The 23,034-nt window shown below is 41.5% G+C and overlaps 1 protein-coding gene across 3 annotated transcripts in view; it reads right to left on the minus strand.

Moving 5' to 3' along the window:
• Window positions 1-23,034, minus strand: part of LOC118359111 (neuroligin-1) — a 335,662-nt gene that overhangs the window by 286,580 nt on the left and 26,048 nt on the right. For 2 of the 3 annotated variants that reach the window (XM_052480395.1, XM_052480393.1), the window contains exon 1: window positions 1,186-1,607. The exons of the other annotated variant lie outside the window; for it this stretch is intronic. The gene's annotated coding sequence lies outside the window, so the exon portion shown is untranslated. Of the gene's footprint in view, window positions 1-1,185; window positions 1,608-23,034 lie in introns of those variants that run through there. 3 annotated transcript variants of the gene reach the window in all.

Genomic DNA, 23,034 nt, shown 5'->3' on the forward strand with positions numbered 1-23,034 from the left:
TTTTATGAGCTTTTACAAGAGTAAAATCCAAGGTGGCTATAACGACACAGCATGCAGTGTTCACGTCTATACAAACTGTAATTAACAGGACCACAACAGAGCTCACTGTAGGAAAATGGCCACGTATGCATATAGCAATGGAAGTCAATGACTAATAGCTCGAAGATCACGTAATGATAATTGGTGAGTTTATCCCCCATATCAAACATGCATAAAACATCCATATTGTTGATAATGTCATTAGCGACTATTTGCCAAAGCCAAATAAACTAATCCAGTCAGCTTTTTACTGCCATGACTATTTCTGCCTTTGGGCTATAAATTGAGCACATACAAATACTGCATTTATCCAGTTTTCTGGTGCCCTGTACCTATAGCCAATAGTGTTGAACTTTCCCATTCAAACGTCACCTACTCGATTTACCATCTAATTCAGTTCTTCATAGCATAGCGATGCTTATCCACCATCTGAGAGTCATTTCCGAACATAGTCATTGAAATTAATGAATGAATGAAGGCTAAAACATTCCCGACTCAGCGTTAGGTATTTACCCTTATGGCTAAATGAATATCAATTAACATTTCAAGTGAATTTAGACGGGTGGAAATTAATTTTCCTTCATCAGTGATGATTATGTTGTATTACAATTCACAGAGAAATGCATTACTGGTTCTTTATTGCACTTAATAAATAGGGTTAGGTCTCTTCACAGGGCTGCAGGTGGTATTAAAATGGATGGTGATTTGGACCTAAGCACCTGGGCAACTGGCATCAGCACAACCGACCATTATGAAAGTAGTTTAATCACATTTTCATATTAAACATGAAAGCACGTGAGTGTGTGAGCTTCCAAAAGACAGAGACTTCAACAGAGAGCTGGACAGGAGCATATGTGCCAAACATAGCAAAATATGCTCTGTCGTTGAATGTAGCCACCATGCCAGCATCCCAATTTCAAATTCATCGTAACTCTAGGATATTTATATAGGCTATATAGGCTAATATACACATTATGCATCACAATAAATACATGTAGGGTAGGTAGTCTAGAACTAGTTTTTCCCATATCTTACAATTGACCTCGACTCAAAGCTCGCATTTAAAATCGCCATTTGATAAAAGTAGACAAGGGCTGTGACCGAATAGTATGTTTGAACAGTCATATTCCAATATTGTATATTTACCATGAGGCTTGATCTCCACCACTCGTCACCTCAGACAATTTCCCTCAGTGCCATGTCCCGTTATTTCAGAGTGCAAAGCTCTTTAGAATCATCTCCCCAAAAATCTGAGGCACAAGCTTTGGCAAAGAAAAATACTTCACTTCAAAGGTTATAAACTCGCCTTTTCATACTCCGTCATAATTCCGTCCAACAATTTTGCAGAAGAGAAAAACTAAAGGATCCCCCTCTGCCGGAATAAAGTGTTTTTAATCCAAAAACGGCTTCCTTCGCCAGAGACGACCATTTGCTCCGGCTCTTGCGCACACCTCTTTATCTTAACGACACGAAAAATAAATAACTTAAATATATTTTCTTCGCTCACGATTCAGGGTGCACTTGCTTGACAAAATGCCGAGGTCTCCTCTCGTCCCTGTTGGCGAGAGGATGCGCTGATCGAAAAATGGAACAGAGATACATCTAGTGGCCCTGGAAGGAACTTCAATAAAGGGGATTCATATTTTTAAAGCGACAAGGAATATTATTTTCCCCCTAAATGTCTGCAAATAAACTTCCCCATATCAAGTCACGATTTTACTCTACCCTATTGTAGGCTACTTATTGTATTGCACACATCCGGTGTGGGCATTTCCCACAATGAATGGCTTGCTGCTGTTGCATCACATTCACAGTTACTTGTTGACTACAATTGTTTGCATGATTGTTTTTCTAGAATAGTATGAGTACCTCTCAGTGGCATATCATCCCCAGGAGAGCGATATTTATTTCAACCATGAATGGGACTTAGGCTCCATATGGAGCTATTGTTCTGCAAGCACTTTACCATTGATACTTGAAGTACATATATATTTTGACCAAAATTAGAAAGGGGGCAAAATACTTTTTCACAGCACTCTAATGTTTATGATATGTTAGAGAAAGACCCCGCTGAATGATTCAGAACATGACAAATTATATCTGTCTTGTTAAAATGTATTTAAAACATAAGAAAGTGAAATGTTGATTAGATTAAAGAGTTGAATAGTCACATGTACAGGGTTGCAGATGTAATTACAGTGTACAGTGAAATGATTTAGCTACCGGGGCTCAAACAATACAGGACAAAGTGAAATTAAACAATGCACATGGTGAGCAGGTAGCTGACTAGTGGTGGCTATTCAGCAGCCTGATGGTCTGGGGGGTAGACACTATTGGCCAGTTTTACAATTTGTGCCATGATGCTCCTATACTGCCCACGTCTGAGTGATAGAAACGGGGAAAACAAGCCATGGTTCGGGGGACAAGCCATATTTCTTGAGGATCCTGAGTTGAAGAGTAGCTGTTGTGCCTTCTTCACCACTGTGTATGTGTGGTTTGACCATTTTAGCTCCTCTGAGATATGTACACCTAGGAACTTGAAGATTTTGACCATCTCCATGGGAGCCCGGTTGATGAGGATGGGGGCGTGCCCAGCTTGGTTCCTCCTGAAGTCCACAATCAGCTCCTTTGTTTTGCTGACATTCGGGGAGAGGTTGTTTACCTTGCACCACGCCATCAGAGTGCGAATATCCTCCCTGTAGGCCGTCTTGTCGCTGTTGGTAATCAGACCTACTACTGTCAGGTTGTCTACAAACTTGATGATGGACTTGGAACTGTGTGAGGACACGCAGTACAGGAGGGGACTGGGGATGCACTCTTGTGGGGCCCCGTGTTGAGAACCAGTGTGGAGGAGGTAATGTTGCCTACCTTCAACACCTGGAGGTGGCCTGTAAGGAAGTCCAGTACTCAGTTGCATAGGGAGGAGTTCAGTCCCAGGGCCTTGAGCTTCGTGGTGAGCTGTGCGGGCACTATGGTATTGAAAGCTGAGCTGTAGTCTGGGCAGAGTGAGTGAGCACCCTACACATGGAGAATGCTAAGATTATTGCTCTGCTTGCTACAAGAATTGTGGGACTGCCACTACATATAATTTAACCTAAAGGATATTTTCAGCACCACAGACAGGACTTCCATGTTAGAGGCCAAGGGCAGTCAAAATTAGTTTATTGTCATATTGTACAACAGCTAATGAAACTAAATGAAAATGTGTCAGTGTTTTTTCCTGGTAGTTGTTGGATGAAAATACAATCTACACATGACCTTTTAATCAGCAGGTTTGCATGGGCAGGAGTTTTTGGCTTTCCATGGTGACATCACCATGAGGTAGTAAATTGGTTAATAGACCATTAACAAAGAGAGTTCCAAACCTCTATGTAAAGTTACAGCTAGTTGTCAGTTTCCCCCTGCCTATTCAGAGCACTCCCAGACAGTCCTAGCTAAATTATTGCTTGAGAAATAGTTTTTGCTATAAAGCTACTTTTACTATTATAATGGATATCTATTACAGTGAGATACTTAAGAATGAATTGTTACCCAGAAATGATTTGATATTGATATAAAAACAGCTACATTGGGATTTTAAGAAAGAGGGAGGAAACAACCATTACAAATGAACCCTATTTATAAGATTAAACGCATGTGGGCCAATCACAGGGCAGAAAAGGCTAGGTCTAATAGATTTCTACACTACAAAGTGATTTTCAGTGGTGATTCTATTGTGTAGACATAGTCACAAAATAAGAATCTCAATTTACATTGAATTGCTCTTAAAAATGTGTAGAAATGCTGTAATAACACTAATAACAACATTGTATTAAAGCTAGACGTTGTGCACGAAAAAAAGGTTCAACTCCTCGGCTTTCTCAATTTTCAAACAGAAATGGAGTGTGCCTTTGGTAGTTCGTCAATGTGTCATTGTGGTCATGCGCGCCGCGACCGACGCAGCTAGTTCATTGGCTTAACTAGCCACTTTAACAAGCCAGCAAACAAACCCCTCTAGTGTGTGTTGACTTCATTTCATAGGATTTTTTGGGTGGACAGAAGATGAAGAGATCGGTACGAAACGGCACTTCTGTAGCCAAATATCTTACTCATCCGTTTGTATTTTATTTTTAACATTAAATGACCTGGTATGATGGTACATTGATCAGTACTACAGTTTAAATACGTTATTTTTGTGTTTTTGCCCTATGTTGACCTTTAATAACATGTGTTAAGACAGAGCATCGTACAATGTTGTGGCTGTAGTAATTTCAGAATTACTACAGAGGTACAGTAATAGAGCAAAATAATGTCTGTGATATCTTGAAGCGGACTGTCCTTTTGTTGACGGTCATCAGATTACTGGGGAACAAGAGACTGATGTTCAACCGAACATCCCCTCAATAAGCACTAGAACAGAACTTTCGATTGTGATAACTGCAGTGACAGATACTGTAGCAAGCAACTCAGCTGCTACTGTTGATATGGCAAATGGGAAAAGGGAATTGCTTTCTAAGAATAAGGGGAAACTTAGCAACCACTTTTGCCAAAGAGGTCTATATTGGAAATCCACTGTGATATGGATTCTGTTTGCCACAAGAGGGTGTATTGCTATCCTTGAAGACTGGTGTCTGGTCACAAAAGGCCACTACTGGGCTGGCTACCCACATGCTGTGGCTGCTTGTTGCTGTCACTGAAAGGACTGGATAACAGCCTGTTTCCCCAAAAAATTGCCTCCAGCTAACTGGGTCTTCCTTGTACAGTATCGTTGAGCCTAATATCATTTCATTAATATTGCATATTTTAATTGACATTCTCCGTTTTTACTACAGACTACCGGATAAACCATTGAAAGTTTTAATGCACTTTTCACATTAATGCACTTCGGCCATTAGCAGTGAAACGCTGCCCTGACTTCAGCCATGATTCATTCCACCCACAGAATTTAAAAGCTGCTTTTTGCCAGTGGATACTCTGGTTAAGGACTGTGGATTCTAATATCTGTAAAGAACCACAAACAATGTCAATTACACCGACACGTTTCTCCTCTGTGGATCCATGTTCACTCCTCAATGCCTGAGTGAAGTACGTGTCCTCCATATGACTCATGCTCAGTACTACAACAGCATCTATCCTGTCTATAATTTATGTCATGTCCAACAAGATGATCTCCGAGATGGAGTGGCTATTGGGAGACACTTGAAATTTACTCACACGTTGGTCATTCACCATGCTGGAGAGGTCCTCTCTAGAACCATATGAAGCACCGCCAGCTTTTCCATAAGTCAGCCTGGGCCATCATTCTGAGGTGTATCATTCTCATGCAGAGACCTATAGGTCGTTTTCTATGCACAATGTGGAACAAGCGTGTGGACAGCTGTTAGGGGATACACAAAAAGGCAGGGGAGAGGCAAGGGAGAGACAGTGGAAGGAGAGGCTGGGTACAGCACCACATGGCTTCATCGCCCCAAGTGGAGAGAGGAGAGCACGGTGCCAAGCAGACGCTGGTGTAATAACCAGGCCCCCCTCAGGCAGACTTGGAGGATCGGCCTGCCTATTCCTGACTCCGAGGAGCTGCCTGTCTCTGTGGCAAACCCCCATCTCCTCTGACCCACTCTCCTCCTCCTCTCGCTCCTCCTCCTCCAACTTCTCTTCCCTCCGCCTTCTCCCCCATCTCTTTCACCTCCTTCTCCCCCACCTCCTCCTCCATCTCCTCCTCCTCCTCATACTTCTCCTCCCACCATCTTCTCCTCTCCTCTTCTACCTCCTCTATCTCCCCCTCCTGTTCCTCACCCACTGATTTCCCTTCCAGCAAGAGATACAAAATCTGAAAAGAGCACCAATCTAAAAATAACCCATGCCCCACCATCATCACATACTGTATATACCGCTACTCAACTGCCTGCCAATCCTCCATGTACTGTGTGGTTGCAAAGGATAGCAAAGTAGGTCTCTTTATCTCTAAATATTGTGATTGATTTAAAGCCCCACCCACCACCTGCCTTCAGGTGGTCCTGGATACAGAGCAGGGATGATAGTCTAATGGTGTAATCTGTCTAACAACCAGGACCCCAGCACGGGCGCTGACAAAAGCGTGCCACTGCCGCGATTAGTAAATGGGTCAGGTTTTAATCCATAACTAAATTAATGGAAATGAAAATGCTTCCATTTGTGATTGCTTTTCCCGTGTGTCAGAGAGAGCTGTCAGCCACGATCTGTTCCACAGGTATTCCGTAATGACAGTGTGGTTTGTGTCCTCGCTGGCTGCTCTAATAGTGCTTCTCATTCCATTCTGAAATACGAAGTAAATCACTTTGCATGATTGTTTTCAAATGAAATTACAACTGCCATGTTATATGTCGTAAACAAAGAACGTCTTTAGCCATATTTAAATAAGAAAACCATAGTATGAGAGGATCTGCAACATTTACTACTGAGCTGCATTTGGAAGGCTACTGTAGCAAAACTCTTGAGGCAATGATGAGTTCTGCTGTGCCATATATCAATAGAATGTCAGCAACATAACGTTCTGACAATATGCCGCCTGCTCTACTGTACAGTATATATGTAAACCCCAAAAATGTTGGTACCAGAATCCCATTCACACTTATTTGGCATTCAAGTCATACTATTGAATTTCTTTCTCCCTTCATGTCTTGTAGGATATGGTTAGAGGCAGACATGTTCTGGCAAAGTGACTCATTGATGTCTGAGTGAAAAGCCCGTCAAATTTAGATCTCATGCCAGGGGGACCAGCAGCCTATTGTTCCAGGAGTGAGAGCAATCATCTGATATCATCAAACTGTAATGAATCTGTAAGGGGGGAGAGGCGAGAGTGAAATTAAATGAGAAAGACAACAAGGAAGCAACAATGGTCGTTGTCGGCCTAATATACTGTCTGGATATGATGCCGAAAATATTCAACCAGAAATTTTTACAATGCAGAGTTTAACTGCAATCAAAGCTATCAGCTAAGATTTCACAATCACATATAAGGAGTTTGTCCCCTCATTCTGTCATAAAGGAGTTTGTCTGTGTCTAACAACATCAGTTAGAGTAAAATGGGATTCATTGGTCGTGCAGGATCTCTCCTTTTGTCACTGAGTGAGAAGCTGGGAGAGTGTGGATCCACCATATCTGAGAGCTCTTTCCAATTACATCAGGCCGAGGAAAGGGGCTGGAGCTGTCTGGAACATATTGACTGCCCACTAAATCTTGTTTATACTGTGCCACGGGGTCAGTGTGACTGCTACGGCCCACTACTGGCAAAACAGATTGCCACTGGATGGGACAGGAAGCCACTAGCCTCCAGCCCTCCTCAGACCTTGGCCCAGTTTCCCCAAAGCATCTTAAGGCTAAGTTCAACATTAGAACCTTCGTTGGAGCATCGGTAAATCTGCAAGCTGTTTCCAAAAACAGTCATAATTAATGTTACACTCGAAAACACTCGTAATCTAATGCCTGCCTCAGACCAGTCATAGAACGGCTAAGTGCGTCTTTAGATCCTTTTTTTGCCTTACCGTATCAATTTATACAGAGATCTTCTCCGCTAAACATAGAATCTCATGGTTTAGCTGTCTCTCTGTGACTGCCGATAACTTCAGAACAAAGTTGACTACAAATACAAAGTTGACAATGTCTTTACAATTGATACAAACAAGTGACTTATAAAAAGATGCTTCAAATGAAACCGAGACGACTGCATTAAATATAAATACAGTAAGATAGAGGCCTACTTCCAACGCATTGAAATATACAGCTTTCCTTTTCACTACTTTGCAACTTGTAGGCTACTTTCTGTAATTAGTCTCAATATATTTAATGATGTGTTGCCTAACATATCTCCCGAAAGGCGCAGTGGTCTAAGGCACTGCATCTCAGTGCAAGAGGTGTCACTGCAGTCCCTGGTTCGAATCCAGGCTACATCACATCCGGCCATGATCAGGAGTTCCATTGGGCGGTGCACAATTAGCTCAGCATCTTCTGGGTTTGGCCAGGGTAGACCTTCATTGAAAATGAGAATTTGTACTCACTTGCCTAGTTAAATCAACATGTGATGATGTGCCAAATCTGTGATTTCCTGCATTATTATTGGGTAAGCATTAGAATAAGCCGCCTCAATATGTGCAGCCGTAGGTGGCAATATGTCTCTAGGAGCTGATCTGTCGTCAGTATTGTGAAATAATTATAATGTTAAAGATTAGAATTGAGAAAGCTGATCCGAGAGCAGTGCTACAGTACCTTTCTTTCGATCCTATCAGCATCGACACATGCTCCAATGACGCACTTAGCGACTGTTCTCTCTGCGTGGCATTTTGGGAAACAAATGTTATATCTTCGGCCATTGTAGTAAAGTTGCATTGTTAAAACACTAATAAACCAAAGTTCCATCACTATCGGGAAACCGAGCACTACTCTGTCTTGAGCTCTCCAAGGTGCTGAACCAGCCAGCCAGCTCTTCTACTCTGTGATGTCCTAACTGACAGAGGCATGGTCTTAGAGATACTTACATAATGTTCCTGGGAGTATTTCTGTGCCCACAAGAGATGACAGAAGTGTCTGTGAAGCAAGGGGCAAGGGCAAACCTCTGAATCTATCTATCAGATAAATAAAAGTGAGGTTAATTGTAGGGAAATGATTATGATATACAGAAGCCTGGTTTAGTGGTGATCTCATCCCCCGGATCAAAAGAGTCTCAGACAGTGTCTAGAATAAGTAAATAAAGGAAATTAATTTAGAGAGATTTTATCCGAGACCATTTTATTTTATCTGGGACAGTCGAGGACATATTAGCTTCTTGACCTTCCATTTCCACTTACCAATGAGGCTGACCATTAAGCTGGGCTCACTGTGCTGCTAAACTTAGCAGGATGTGTCTGCATTGTGGATCTGGTGATAAACCAATGTGCTAGTAGAGAGCTTAAATTGATAAATAAAGTACTGGCCAAAATGCATGGGGAAACAAGGCAAGACTACTGTTTCTTATTGGATGCAAGGTCAAGCAGATATGGCTCTTTCAGAATTCTGCACAACACCCCCCCCCCCCAGAAAATTGTCTGACATTGAGATTACAGTCAGTGTCCTTGTGGGGCAGAGGTAAACTGTCTTTGCTCGGCGCATTTTCCTAATTTGTATGCCAAAACACACAGGACACCAGCTTGATCAGGCTGCGTTATGAAGCCTGGACTTTCCATCTTCTTTTTCTGTAAAAAAATATCTCTAACTTAGTTTTTGACAACAGAGGAAGAAGTTATCAGCCAAGAACTCTCAGTCCCCCCTCGTCTTCCTACTCATCCTCCCTGTCTGCCTTAGTCTTCCTTAGCAAATAAAGGGAAACCTTGAGAAAGGAACTGCTCAATTTGTCAACCCCAAAGAACTCTGAGTTCCTCCAAGCAGCATAATCTGTTTAAACTGAGTGAATAAAATAACACCAGAGAGATAGAAAAACCTGAAAGTGTGAAATGGACCTAAATTGATTTTTGCCCTGGTCAAATAGTGCCTTTTAGGCAAAAATTCCAGTATGTGTTGTGAAATGTGATAGATACCTTACATATTCCACTCTTCATCATTTCAAATGTAAAGGGAAGTCTGTCTTTTTTTATTAGATGTCAAGTTCTTCATTGATGTAAGTGGTTGTGGCATGGGAAGAATGTGACGTCTCTCAAAACTGTAAAAAGCTTTTACCAACACACTGTTGTATCACTTACAGGTATCTATGTCGGCAATGTAGCTTCATCTTGTTTGATTCCTTCATAATGGAGAATTAACACCACATTACGAATTACGTCACAAGTACCACTGACTGCTCAAAAAAAGTTCATCCTTCAGATACTGCGGGAGAATAATATGAAATTGTGTTTTTTTCCCCATTAGGTCTCACCTCTCTTCCAGCACCCAATACGTTTTTTATTGCCTGGAGGTAGTAGTTCATATAAAGAGGGGGGCCTCATATAATAACTCTACTTGAGGGATATTTGACTACTATATATAGTGTTCATATACACATATAACACAAAAGTCAAGCAGAGTGTATTTTTTAAATCAATATCTCCAGTATTCATTGACCCAGAAGTGTCACATTGCACTGTAATAATTTGAAAATGAGGGGTGACTGTTGACAAAGAAATATCACACCTCAGGATTCAAGGGTGTGGAAATGGAGAGAGAGGTGGGTGAAGAAAAGGGGGTCCTGAATTGTCACACCTTTATGAAGAACAGACTGCTGTCTGCCATCGCCGTGGATACGCCATGGCCTTTAAATGCTGAGAATGCTGCTGGATCAGAGAATGAACCCTAATCCAGGAGTCAGGTGAAAACAGTGGAAAAATCGATAAGCGAGGGCCAAGCACACCATTATGCAGAGTGGTCCAGGGCTATGGTGTAGAGTGTGGGGAAAAAGTGCATGACTAGCAGATAGAGTGGCTTTTCCTGTAACCACTGCATAAGAGAATGGAGACCTGTGATGGAACAGCTGTCTCTGAAGGACACAGCTGTGTGTGTGTGTGTGTGTGTGTGTGTGTGTGTGTGTGTGTGTGTGTGTGCGTGCGTGCGTGCGTGCGTGCGTGCGCGTGCGTGCCTGTCCGCTAATGCTGGCATTCGTGTGCCAGTACTGAATGTGTGATCGTTAATTCATCATTCCATTACAGTTCAGGGAGAGCCTGCTATGCTCGCATTGGCAGCCACGGTGGAGCAATACAGCAGCCGACAAGCAGCTCTATGGGCTGTAACCATAGGCCGTGTGAGCTGCACTGTAAAATAAAGCCCACTGTGAAAAGACACAATTACTTATAGAAATTAAAAAGCCATAATGAATGTAAAAACGGCCTCATAGTGATTCTCAGAGAAAGCCTTCTTTTTCAACATTCCCCCTCCTACTCTCCCTCCTCCTCTCTCCTTCCTCCTCTCTCCCTCCTCCTCTCTCCTTCCTGCTCGTTCTTAGTAAATCTCAGCCAGTCCTTCCAGAGCCTGATTAAATCTGAAAAAGAAGATTGAAGAGCTGAATACCCTCCATTCTGAAGGTAATTAATATGGACTCCCTTCCTACCTCGGCCGACCTTCACTAAAGACCTGAAAGAGACACGTTTGTTGATTACGTACACCGCCCTCATCTACTGCAGATACAGGTCATAAACCAAGGTGAGAAACACAATATTGTAGAATACTGGCGTATTAAACTGAGCCGGATCATCGTGAATTCAGGTAGTGTGTGTGTGTGTGTGTGTGTGTGTGTGTGTGTGTGTGTGTGTGTGTGTGTGTGTGTGTGTGTGTGTGTGTGTGTGTGTGTGTGTGTGTGTGTGTGTGTGTGTGTGTGTGTGTGTGTGTGTGTGTGTGTGTGTGTGTGTGTGTGTGTGTGTGTGTGTGTGTGTATCCGTGCTTGCGTGTCTCACTGATACATATGTTCTGTCAGGGGAATGGACTTTACAAAGCACATTGTGGCAACAGCGGTGCCATTACACATATGCTGTGTGTTTATCTTACTTGCATAGCTTGGGCCAGACAATTTCATTCATCATCCCTGCATTATTTATTATGTCACTGTAACTCCACAAGGTATTTTACACATGGACTACATTAACGATTAAGAATGCTGCGCTCATACATGAACATGAATATTCCTCCACTTTAAATAAACATATTGCAGCTCCTTTTAGGAGAATTATCTGAGCACCAATTTCCAAATACCAATGATAAGAGTATATAATCTGCTCTTAAATCATGCTGACTAAATCATGCTGACATCTATGTTTGCATTATTGTAGCATAGAGAACCAGCATGCACAAGATGAGGCTGTTCGTGGCCAATACATTATTACAGTATGCAAGGTGGCATCTGTGTGGATGAAATATGTAAGGGATAATCAACGAGGAGCTTTGCGCTTATTTCTCAGAGAACGCATAGAGCCCTGCGTTGATTATCGCTTTTATAACATGGCTATAACTGAACACGTTTGCCACTGGAAATGTGTTAATTTGCCGGTAGGACTGTGTTCAACATCAACTGAAGTAGCTAGCAAGTTTACTAGATAGCTACAGTAGTTACCGTGGTAACCAAACAAACAGACTTGCTAGTTTCGCAAACCAAACCATCAGTCCTAGCTTGCCATGATGAAAATCTAATTATAAACATGGAGGGTCGAGTCCTGAATGCTGATTGGCTGACAGCCGTGGTAATTCAGACCATATACCATGGGTATGACAAAAACAATTTACTGCTCTAATTACGTAGGTAACCAGTTTATAACAGCAATAAGGCACCTCTGGGAATTGTGATATATGGCCAGTATACCAGCGCTACGGGCTGCGTTGCGTTGAGCATAAGAAGTGGTATATTGGCCATATACCACACCTCCTCGGGCCTTATTGGGAAATAATCTTGATTTTTAATGCTGGTAACCCATTTCATAAAAGCAGCTTCGCCTCGTGGCTATGACCACATCACAGACATGAGAAAAGGTCATAACACATGACCTCTCATGTATTATTGCTTAATTATACAACGGGTGGTTTGGAATTTCCATTGTTAGAGCCTCTCCTGCCCATGCGCCTGTAACTCGTCATCGATGATTTTAAAGCTGCTTTTGATTTGTTTGATCCACAAACGTGTTCATTAATGGTGCCAACAAGAAGAGGAGGAGAAAGATATTCAAGAAATGAAACAAGAAGAAGAGCAAGTGGACCTGCAACCTGAGCCTAACATTAGACATGCAGAAATCATTCATGTTAGCGCTGATATAGATGACATAGAAAAGGAGATAAATTAAGAAGCTAGCTACATCAAGACAAACCGACTGGGCAGTGAAGTGCTTTATGGAATGGCTTCTGGAATGGCTGTCAGAAAAGGGGATAAACATCTATCTGGCAACTGTTTCAAAAGAGAACCTATGGGGAACGAGCTCTGCCCCGTAGAAATATGCAATTCAGTATTATAAATAAATAGCTGTCGATGCTGTGACCATCCGAAAAAATGTGTCATTGTGGTTTCTATTCTGATCTGCTGTATCAGTGTCTTTGCTACAATGTTTCAGTGCTGCTTTCAGATCCATGGACTGTGTCACGATTTCGGCCGAAGTCGATGCCTCTCCTTGTTTGGGCGGTGTTCGGCGGTCAACGTTACCGGCCTTCTAGCCATCGCCTAGCCATTTTTTATTTTCCATTTTTTTTGTCTCGTTTTTCCACACACCCGGTTCTCATTGTCCCTCATTATGTGTTGTGTATTTAACCCTCTGATTCCCCCATGTCTTTGTGTGGTATTGTTTATCTGTTTTGACATATGCGCACGTTAGTCTGGTTGCGCTGGGTTATGTATACCCGTTTTGTATTTCGTATTCATTGTGCCGTGTGCTTTTGGTTCGCCTGAATAAAAGGCTCCTTGTGCTATCAAATACCTGCTCTCCTGCGCCTGACTTCCTTGCAGCCACTTACGCATACCTGACAGACTGTGTCCCTGAAAACCAAGGTTCAGGAACTATCAGCCAGCGCTTGGGTAGTTTCGCTTTAAATGGCAGTTAAATCGAAAATAATAACCGCCAGAGAACGCCTAAAATGCCACTTGACAACCAGTGTTAGTGAATATAGCATCAAGTTCTGTTGAAAAATATATGGTTTGGAAAATAATCTCGATTTTTAATGCTGGTAATCCATTGGATAAAAGCAATAATACACTTGAGTCCATGTGTTATTACATTTTTATCATGGCTGTGGCGGTCTATGCCACATTACAGCCATGATAAAAATGCCATAACACATGGCCTCTCAGGTATAATTGCTTAAATATTCTGTCAAGATCTTCACTAATCGGAAATGAACAATTCTCTCTAAATATAGGAGACTATAGAGACTAGAATGCAAAGCTAAAGTTCCGGGTATTTTTTATAATATGACCCATGATCTCAGACTTTTAAAGTTCCAATATCAAATAATTTCTCGTTAACAATTAAGTTGTTTACTGTGATTGTTTTCAAATAAAATTGTCAAAAATAGACAAGAAAAGCTTCTTAGTAAGATAGCAATTTCTCAAGTAAAAATGTAGCTAGGACTGTCTGGGAGTGGTCTGTGTAGGGTGGGGAAAACTGAAAACGAACTGTTATTGGCAGAGAGGTTTGGAACTCTTACTACTGACGTCACCAGGCAGGCCAAAATTCACTACCAACAAAACAAGCTGAAATTTAAGGTGGTCTTTTCAAACAGCTCTAACACTAAAATGGCATTATCATAATTTTCATAATTTCACAGTATTATTCCCAACCTCATAGTATGGAATAAACCACAGGGAAATCACATTTTTGACTGCACTGGGCATTTAAGGTCACCATTTGTAGACATAATGCCAAATTGAAAAAGGAAAAGAAATGGTTCTAAACCGTCAGAGGCTTATAGAAATACTACAATGTATTGTCAAACTTTTCTTAATCAAAGGACTATTCTGTATGTGTGCAGGTATATTTAAAAGGTGTCTGGCTTATGAGGTCAATATAAAAGAAAAGGAGTTTGTACTTATAAAAGACCTCTATTCCTGGAAATCCAATGTGATGACAATTCACCAGAAGTCATTTCAGAACGTTAGTGTGACAATTCTATTTAATTTCCCCTCTTCTTAACAAAACATTCACATATAGCCTTACATCTCAATGTTCTCATGACTTTTTCCACTTAGACTGTCGTATTTGATGGTCACAAATGACAGGCTATGTCGTGTCAGCAGTTAAACCTCAACAGAGCCTCGTTTAATGGCCTTCCTCCACTAAATAATGCAAAAGCTAAAATCCCACGGTGAACGGGATTAGAATTCCGATGTATCTGCGAGTCAGAGGACGTGTCTTTCTGCCCTATTTACATATGATGTGTGGCTGGCCTAATTCTCAGGGTGAGAGCCACGGTATGCGCAACAACGAGATAAAGTCATTCCCACCAGCCATCTCTGCTCTGCGCTGCGCCACCTGTCAACAACGGATTTGCGCCGGTGATGAAGGTGCAGGATGCCTGAACGATTATGACACTCAAACAAAAAAGTGACATATTTCACATGACATATTTTACAAAATGTTACATAAGGCAGTTGTGGGACGTTTGTGCATTTGTATGTTCAGATACAAGGAAGAAGCTCTCTGTCTATCTGTCTGTGGCCGAGCACTAGCCTAGCCTGCCTGATCATTGAGCCGTGAGCACAAGCCGCAAGACCCAGATGTGCGGAGTAGAAAAGGGCAAGCCAACTGCAGCTTCTAGTAAAGCATATGATTTGTTTAGTTTTTTCCCATCATGTTCCAGGACAAAGGTTTCATTTACCCCTAAATTGCTTTAGAAGGATATTGAAGAGGAAAAAAATACTTTTAAAGAACATAGAGGAAGAATGAAAAATATATATAATTGTCTTTATATACAGCGCATTTGGAAAGTACTCAGACCCCACATTTTGTTACGTTATAGCCTTATTCTGAAATGTATTCAATTGTTTTTTTTCCTCATCAATCTGATCACAAAGCTAAAATGACAAAGATAAACAGGCTTTTAGAAAATCTAGCAAAATGTATTTAAAACAAATGATAAACTGAAATACAACATTTACATAAGTATTCAGAACCTTTATTCGGTACTTTGTTGAAGCACCATTGGCAGTGATTACAGCATTGATTATTCTTGGGTATGACACTACAAGCTTGGCACACCTGTACTTGGGGAGTTTATCCTATTCTTCTCTGCATATCCTTTCAAGCTCTGTCAGGTTGGATGGGGAGTGTAGCTGCACAGCTATTTTCAGCTCTCCAGAGATATTGGATCTGGTTCAAGTCCGGGCTCCGGCTGTGTCACTCAAGGACATTCAGAGAGTGGACCCGAAGCCACTCCTGCATTGTCTTGGCTGTGTGCTCTGGAGTAGGTTTTCATCAAGACCTCTCTGTACTTTGCTCAATTCATCTTTCCCTCGATCCTGACTAGTTTCTCAGTCCCTGCCACTGAAAAACATCCCCACAGAATGATGCTGCCACCACCATGCTTCACCGTAGGGATGGTGCCAGATATCCTCCAGATGTGACACTTGGCATTCAGGCCAAAGAGTTCAATCTTGGTTTCATCAGACCAGAGAATCTTGGTGCCTTTTGGCAAACTCCAAGTGGGCTTGTCACATGCCTTTTACTGAGGAGTGGCTTCTGTCTGGCCAGTCTACCATAAAAGCCTAATTGGTGGAGTGCTGCAGAGATGGTTGTCCTTCTGGAAGGTTCTTCCATCTCCACAGAGGAACTCTGGAGCTCTGCCAGAGTGACAAGAGTGTGTAAAGCTGTCATCAAGGCAAAGGGTGGCTACTTTAAAGAAATATATTTAGATTTGTTTAACACTTTTTGGGTTACTACATGATTCCATATGTGTTATTTCATCATTTTTATGTCTTCACTATTATTCTACAATGTAGAAAATAGTAAAAATAAAGAAAAACTCTGGAATGAGTAGGTGTGTCCAAATATTTGACTGGTACTGTATATATATGTAGAATCAAATAAAAAGGATGCCATGATAGATACAGGAACGTGGTGTTAAGATTACACAATGACCAACAAACAACAGCCCTACTATGATGGACCAGTGCGAGTCATTCGGAGTGTGCAGCCCATCAAAATAAGAAAGAAATAGTTGCTAATGTGCAAAAAATATCTACAGACCCTCTTATAGTACATTTCTTAGAATTGAGAAAAAGCATAACATTCCGTATCCAAGACGTGGCAAATGGAAATAACACATTTTTGCCTGAAAAACGATTTATGTTTTGGTAAAAGCAGCATGCATGAATGGAATAGAATGCAGCAAAGTGCCCTTTCAAAGGTGATGGTAGTCGTGTTGATATGCTCAATACATTCACTACTATGGTTACCCACGCACTACCACATCTGACTCAAATGGCTGATCAACATGGACTTCTTGTACAGCAGAGGCTTTGTAAATGCAAAGAAGTCCTTGAGAGGCTCTAAACCACATACAGAAAGAATTGCAGTTTGAAGTGCTGTTGATCTACATTAGGCTACAAGGTTGTTCATCTTAAGTTTCAAGTTCTAATCCCAATAATGCAGTGATAAATAACAATGCAATAGCAAAAATAACAATGTAGAACAAAAATACATGAGATATAAAAATAAGAAGAACATGCTAAAGTAAGTAAGCATACTATATACAGGGTCAGTGTAACGGCCGCTGTCGGGAGAAGGAGAAGACCAAGTTGCAGCGTGGTATTCATAGTACCTTTTAATCAATATGAATACTTGAACAACAAACCGACTAACGAACAGTTCTGCAAGGTGCAATACACAAAACAGAAAACATCTACCCACTAACCTTAGTGGGAAACAGGCTGCCTAAGTATGGTTCTCAATCAGAGACAACGATTGACAGCTGCCTCTGATTGGGAACCACACCAGGCCAAACACATAGAACTATAACACATAGAACAAAAACATAGAATGCCCACCCCAACTCACGCCCTGACCAAACTAAAATAGGGACATAAAAAAGGAACTAAGGTCAGGACGTGACAGTCAGTTCCAGTACCATATATACAATGTGCAGGGATACTGGATCATTAGAGGTACAGTGGCTTGCGAAAGTATTCACCCACTTGGCATTTTTCATATTTTGTTGCCTTATAACCTGGAATTAAAATAGATTTGTGGGGGTTTGTATAATTTCATTTACACAACATGCCGACCACTTTGAATATGCAAAATATTTTTTAATTGTGAAACAAACAAGAAATATGACACACAAAAAAAAAGAAAACTTGAGCGTGCATAACTATTCACCCCGCCTCCAAAAACAATACTTTGTAGAGCCACCTTTTGCAGCAATTACAGTTGCAAGTCTCTTAGGGTAGGTTACTATGAGCTTGGCACATCTAGCCACTGGGATTTTTGCCAATTCTTCAAGGCAAAACTGCTCTAGCTCCTTTAAATAGGATGGGTTCCTCTGGTATACAGCAATCTTTAAGTCATACCACAGATACTTATTGAAATGTTTCCCCTTAAACCACTCAAGTGTTGCTTTATCTGTATGCTTAGAGTCATTGTCCTGTTGGAAGGCAAACCTCCATCCCAGTCTCAAATCTCTTGAAGACTGAAACTCAAGAATTTCCTTGTATTTAGCTCCATCCATAATTCCTTCAATTCTGACCAAGTTTCCCTGTCCCTGCCGATGAAAAACATACCCACAGCATGATGCAGCCATCACCATGCTTCACTGTGGGGATGCTGTTCTCGGGGTGATGTGAGGTGTTGGGTTTGCGCCAGACATAACATTTTCCTTGACGACCAAAAAGCAACATTTTAGTCTCATCTAACCAGAGTACCTTCATCCATTTGTTTGGGGAGGTTCCCACATGCCTTTTAGCGAACACCAAATGTGTTTGCTTATTTTTTTCATTAAGCCATGGATTTTTTCTGGCCACTCTTACGTAAAGCCCAGCTCTGTGGAGTGTGCGGCTTAAAGAGGTCCTATGGACAGATACTCCAATCTATGCAGCTCCTTCAGGGTTATCTTTGGTCTCTTTGTTGCCTCTCTGATTAATGCCCTCCTTGCCTGGTCTGTGAGTTTTGGTGGGCTGCCCTCTCTTGGCAGGTTTGTTGTGGTGCCATATTCTTTCCATTTTTTAATAATGGATTTAATGGTGCTCTGTGGGATGTTCAAAGTTTCAGATCTTTTTTATAACCCAACCCTGATCTGTGCTTCTCCCAACTTTGTCACTGACTTGTTTGGACAGCTCCTTGATCTTCATGGCGCTGCTTGCTTGGTGGTGCCCCTTGCTTAGTGGTGTTGCAGACTTTGGGGCCCAGAACAGGTGTATATATACTAAGATCATGTGACAGATCATGTGACACTTGCACACAGGTGGACTTTATTTAACTAATTACTTGACTTCTGAAGGTAATTGGTTACACCAGATCATATTTAGGGCCTTCATAGCAGAGGGGTTGAATACATAGACACGAACCCATTTTCCGGTTTGTATTCTTTAGAATTTTTTTAATACGTTATTTTTTTCATTTCACTTAACCAATTTGGACTATTTTTGTGTATGTCCATTACATGAAATCCAAATAAGAATCCATTTAAATTCTAGGTTGTAATGCAACAAAATCTGAAAAATGCAAAGGGGGTGAATACTTTTGCAATGCATTGTAGATATGTATAGGGATAAGGTGACTACGCATCAGGATATATGATAAACAGAGTTGCAGCAGCGTGTATGGCTATCAATCATCTAAACTGTATGTTGGTGTGTGGTTAAACCATTCAAAAACATCTGAAATCGGATCATTTGTAAAAGCTCATTCAAGTTCATTCCTCCACACCTCTCTCTGATATGTTATTATGGGGATGAAACGCTTACAGGAAACAATGTTTTATTTGTGAAATCCAGTCCTTTTCATCCGACAAACAACATGAATGTTTGTATGGGAAAAACCTTGCACAATGGAGCTAAAGAGATATCTGTCAATTTTCTCTTTGTGTCTTCTCCTGCCATGCTTAGATGGCATTATGCACATGTTGGGAAAAAAACTCCCCCAAACCTTAGAGGGATCTTGTTCTGTATTCAAAAGCCTTTTCATTCTTCAGTCTTTAACTACATCACTGACAATAACAACGACAAATCCCAAACCTGATTCATGATCATTACCCCTCTCTCCAGTGACACTGTAATGGTGTAAATCAAGCTTGTAAAAATGTCCCAATGTGTAGTGTGAGTTACATTTTTTTTGTGTGTGTGTCTGCATGTGTGTGTGTGTGTGTGTGTGTGTGTGTGTGTGTGTGTGTGTGTGCGTGCGTGCGTGCGTGCGTGCGTGCGTGCGTGCGTGTGTGTGTGTGTGTGTGTGTGCGTGTGCGTGAATCAGCCGTTAATAACATAAAGCATGGAAGAGCTGGTAGGGACATTCCTTCCTACAGTATCATAGACAAATGGTTCAAAATGGAGCGAACTTCACATTCTGCTGTTATTTTTCTCTTCTTGGCCGTCATTGTCTGTATTGCACTAATAGTCAGTAAAGGGGCTCCCAGTTCCATTCGGAGAGCCGGTAGAAACTGGTAGGACCGTTCAAACTGCTCGTACTATGCATAAATGATTCAGGTCCTGGTTTATAACACATAGCCAACGAGCAGTGCTGTCAATTACTGTCAGAGTGGGAATAAATAAGCAACGGGATCAGTGCCATTTACACCTTCTAAGCCAATACATTGAGGTGGGAAGACATTCATTCATCAGCAATAGTAGCAGGTCTGCTTTAAAGGAGGCTCCCTTTTTAAAGCCCCTCCCGCGGCTGTCTGTCTCAGCTCCTATTCCGTTCACTGGGTGGGAGCGTTCATCCCGTAAGAGGGCCAAACTCAACGCATTTTTATCAGGGGGCTGCCTGGACTCACCAACAGCTCCAGTGGTTATGTAGGCTGCCTGGTCCCTCATCCACCACAGTTCCCTGGGCCCTCCTCTCCCTGCATGTCCATTCATGCCTCTCGACTGTTCGTTTCAGATTGGGACTCAGCTGGACCCAGATTATTTTTACCTGCAGTGGGAGAATTAAGGAGACCATCCTGACCCTTCCTAGGACCCCTCCGTGTGGTGTCAGTTTCCATTACGTCAGAGCACCTACTGTTCAAACAGACATGGATGCATCCATCACCCCTCCTATGGTACACGTCCAATCGGCCAGTTTCATATCAGTGGGAGAAGCATCACTCCACCTCACCCCACAAAGTTGTAATTTTCTGCCGTTTTTCCACTCCTAGAAAGAGAATGTGCTCTTGTCTTGTCTAATGTGCTCTTGTCTATCATGTCTAACCTCTTTTTCTACAAACACACATACTCATGCTCTGTCCGCTTCACTCTATACAAACACATCCAAATACATACAGTACAGTCACATTCATTGGCCCTAGACTAAGGAGTATTAATCCACAATATGAAGCCTGAAAAAAATACTGTTTACTGGCATACTTCTTCTCCACCTCCTCAGAGTTTATAGAGCCAACACAACGGAAAGGTATTAGGATTTATTCATTTCTCTGTATGGAGTCCTGCTCCCTCAGCCCCCCTATTATCTTTTGAGTGCATTCTGAGGTGCACCTCCTGTGCATCGCCCTATGCCCGCTCTGGCATCCCTCTTCCCCTGGCTTCATCTCAATGCCCCTCTCTGACAACAAATAATGAAGTGGGATTAAAGTGGGATTCGGGGAGCCGTGGAGGTCCCTCCAGCGAAATATGGATTTCAACAGTTCGGGCCTCATTTCAGATGTCAGGGTGAGACTTCTCACTGGGTAATCTAATACACTTCGCCTCTGTATGGAAACCAATCTCTTTGTCCTTGACAACGACTTTTCTTCTGTTTTTTTGTCGCCTTCTTTGGGATAAAACCTGTTTTTGAATATTAATGGTGCACCTATTCCTTGTTCAATGGTGCTTTGACCATTCCCTCTCATGGTTTAGCAGAGGGGAACATTGGTCCACTGTACTGACCGTGTTCGGAAGATTGAATTCTAATAGGGCCATTATGTTAATGATTGAACAACAACATTGTCTTACACATGCAACCCCATGGCAAACTTCATATCCTATGCAATTACTGTATTTCAAGTAGAGACAGAATGCAGCTACATCTGCCTGGAGGATTTGAGATTGGACAATATCAACTCTGACTTTTACAGACAGAGGTGGCACCACAGATTCAGATGTGGTGTGCCAAATTGTGTACGTGTCTTTTCTGGGGCCTTGAGTTTTTTCTGATCTCATGACCCTGATTAGGTAAAACTCTTGGTCCTATTCGTAGGCTATAACAAAATATTATTATTATAGATAGCTTCCCTTTTCATCTGTGCTATAACTTTAGGGCTGGGGTTTTTCTAGTCGGGTCATGTGAATTCGAAACACTCCTGGCCTTATGTTGATCAAACCCCTTCAAACTACCACAAACCTTCTTATTATTCACTCTCAATCTGATATTAAGAGCCAGAGACAACAACTTCAATGGACAACATACTCTGTAGTTTAGTGAACTACTATAGCAGGGCTGAGCGTACCGCAAAGAATGGTTACAATGTATTTCAGAAATAATTTCACTCTATACACACTCAGTGTTAAGCAGTGGACTTGTCATGTCATAAAATCCATTATTTGATCATCTGATTAATGCTCTTCTGCAATTATTAATCCTGTAAGGCAGGGTTACCTATAACACTATACACAGTCAAATATGTAACAAGGCAGGGTTAAATCTAACAACATACACAGTAGACTTTGTAACAATGTTTTTATTTGTAAGTCATAAAACCGCTAACCGTTATCCTGGTCTCCATCTGGCCTACCAGAGGTTGGTTCCCTGGCACTCACCGTAGGAACAGATTTGCCTTTCAAATCGATATATTCAATCATTAAATCAACTACTTTCAACATTTTCATTGAAAGGAACATCCCCCTTTCCATGAAGTAGATGTTATTGAATGTCACTCATTCTATTGCACTATATTCTAACCAAACCTGCATTACCAGCTCGTATCAGTAGGTGTCACTATGCACTAGCTCGTCAAAAAAGACTGAAGCAATGATGGCTGCCTGTCTCTGTATTTGTGAGACATCTGCTATCTGCTATCCATCTGCTATGGTTGGACAATGTTCATATTGTCTGTGTGTACTGCACTGTGGTGGCATGTGTAGGTTTTTTTACTTTTAAGACAGTGTAATATGTACCACAAACATTTGTGACTAATCAGCAGCAGTGGAAATGAAATGATATGCCAACATTACTGGACTAACAAACTGGCTTACTAACCTAACCAAACATCAGTATTCCTTGGCACTGGGTAGCAGCAACAGATAATGTCATCTTCTTTATGCTTGTGCCAAACACATTTATTCTGTGAGTCTAAATGATTAACGTTAGCTGCTGGCTGCATGGTTGCATCAACCTAGCTAGCTAAAGCTATCTAGCTAGGCTATTAAAATTAACGTTAGTAGTTTTGATAGATAGCTATAGATTTGATCATTATAGTTAGTTGTAG

The sequence above is a fragment of the Oncorhynchus keta genome, chromosome 26 (assembly GCF_023373465.1).
Source record: "Oncorhynchus keta strain PuntledgeMale-10-30-2019 chromosome 26, Oket_V2, whole genome shotgun sequence".
NCBI classification, from domain to species: Eukaryota; Metazoa; Chordata; class Actinopteri; order Salmoniformes; family Salmonidae; genus Oncorhynchus; species Oncorhynchus keta.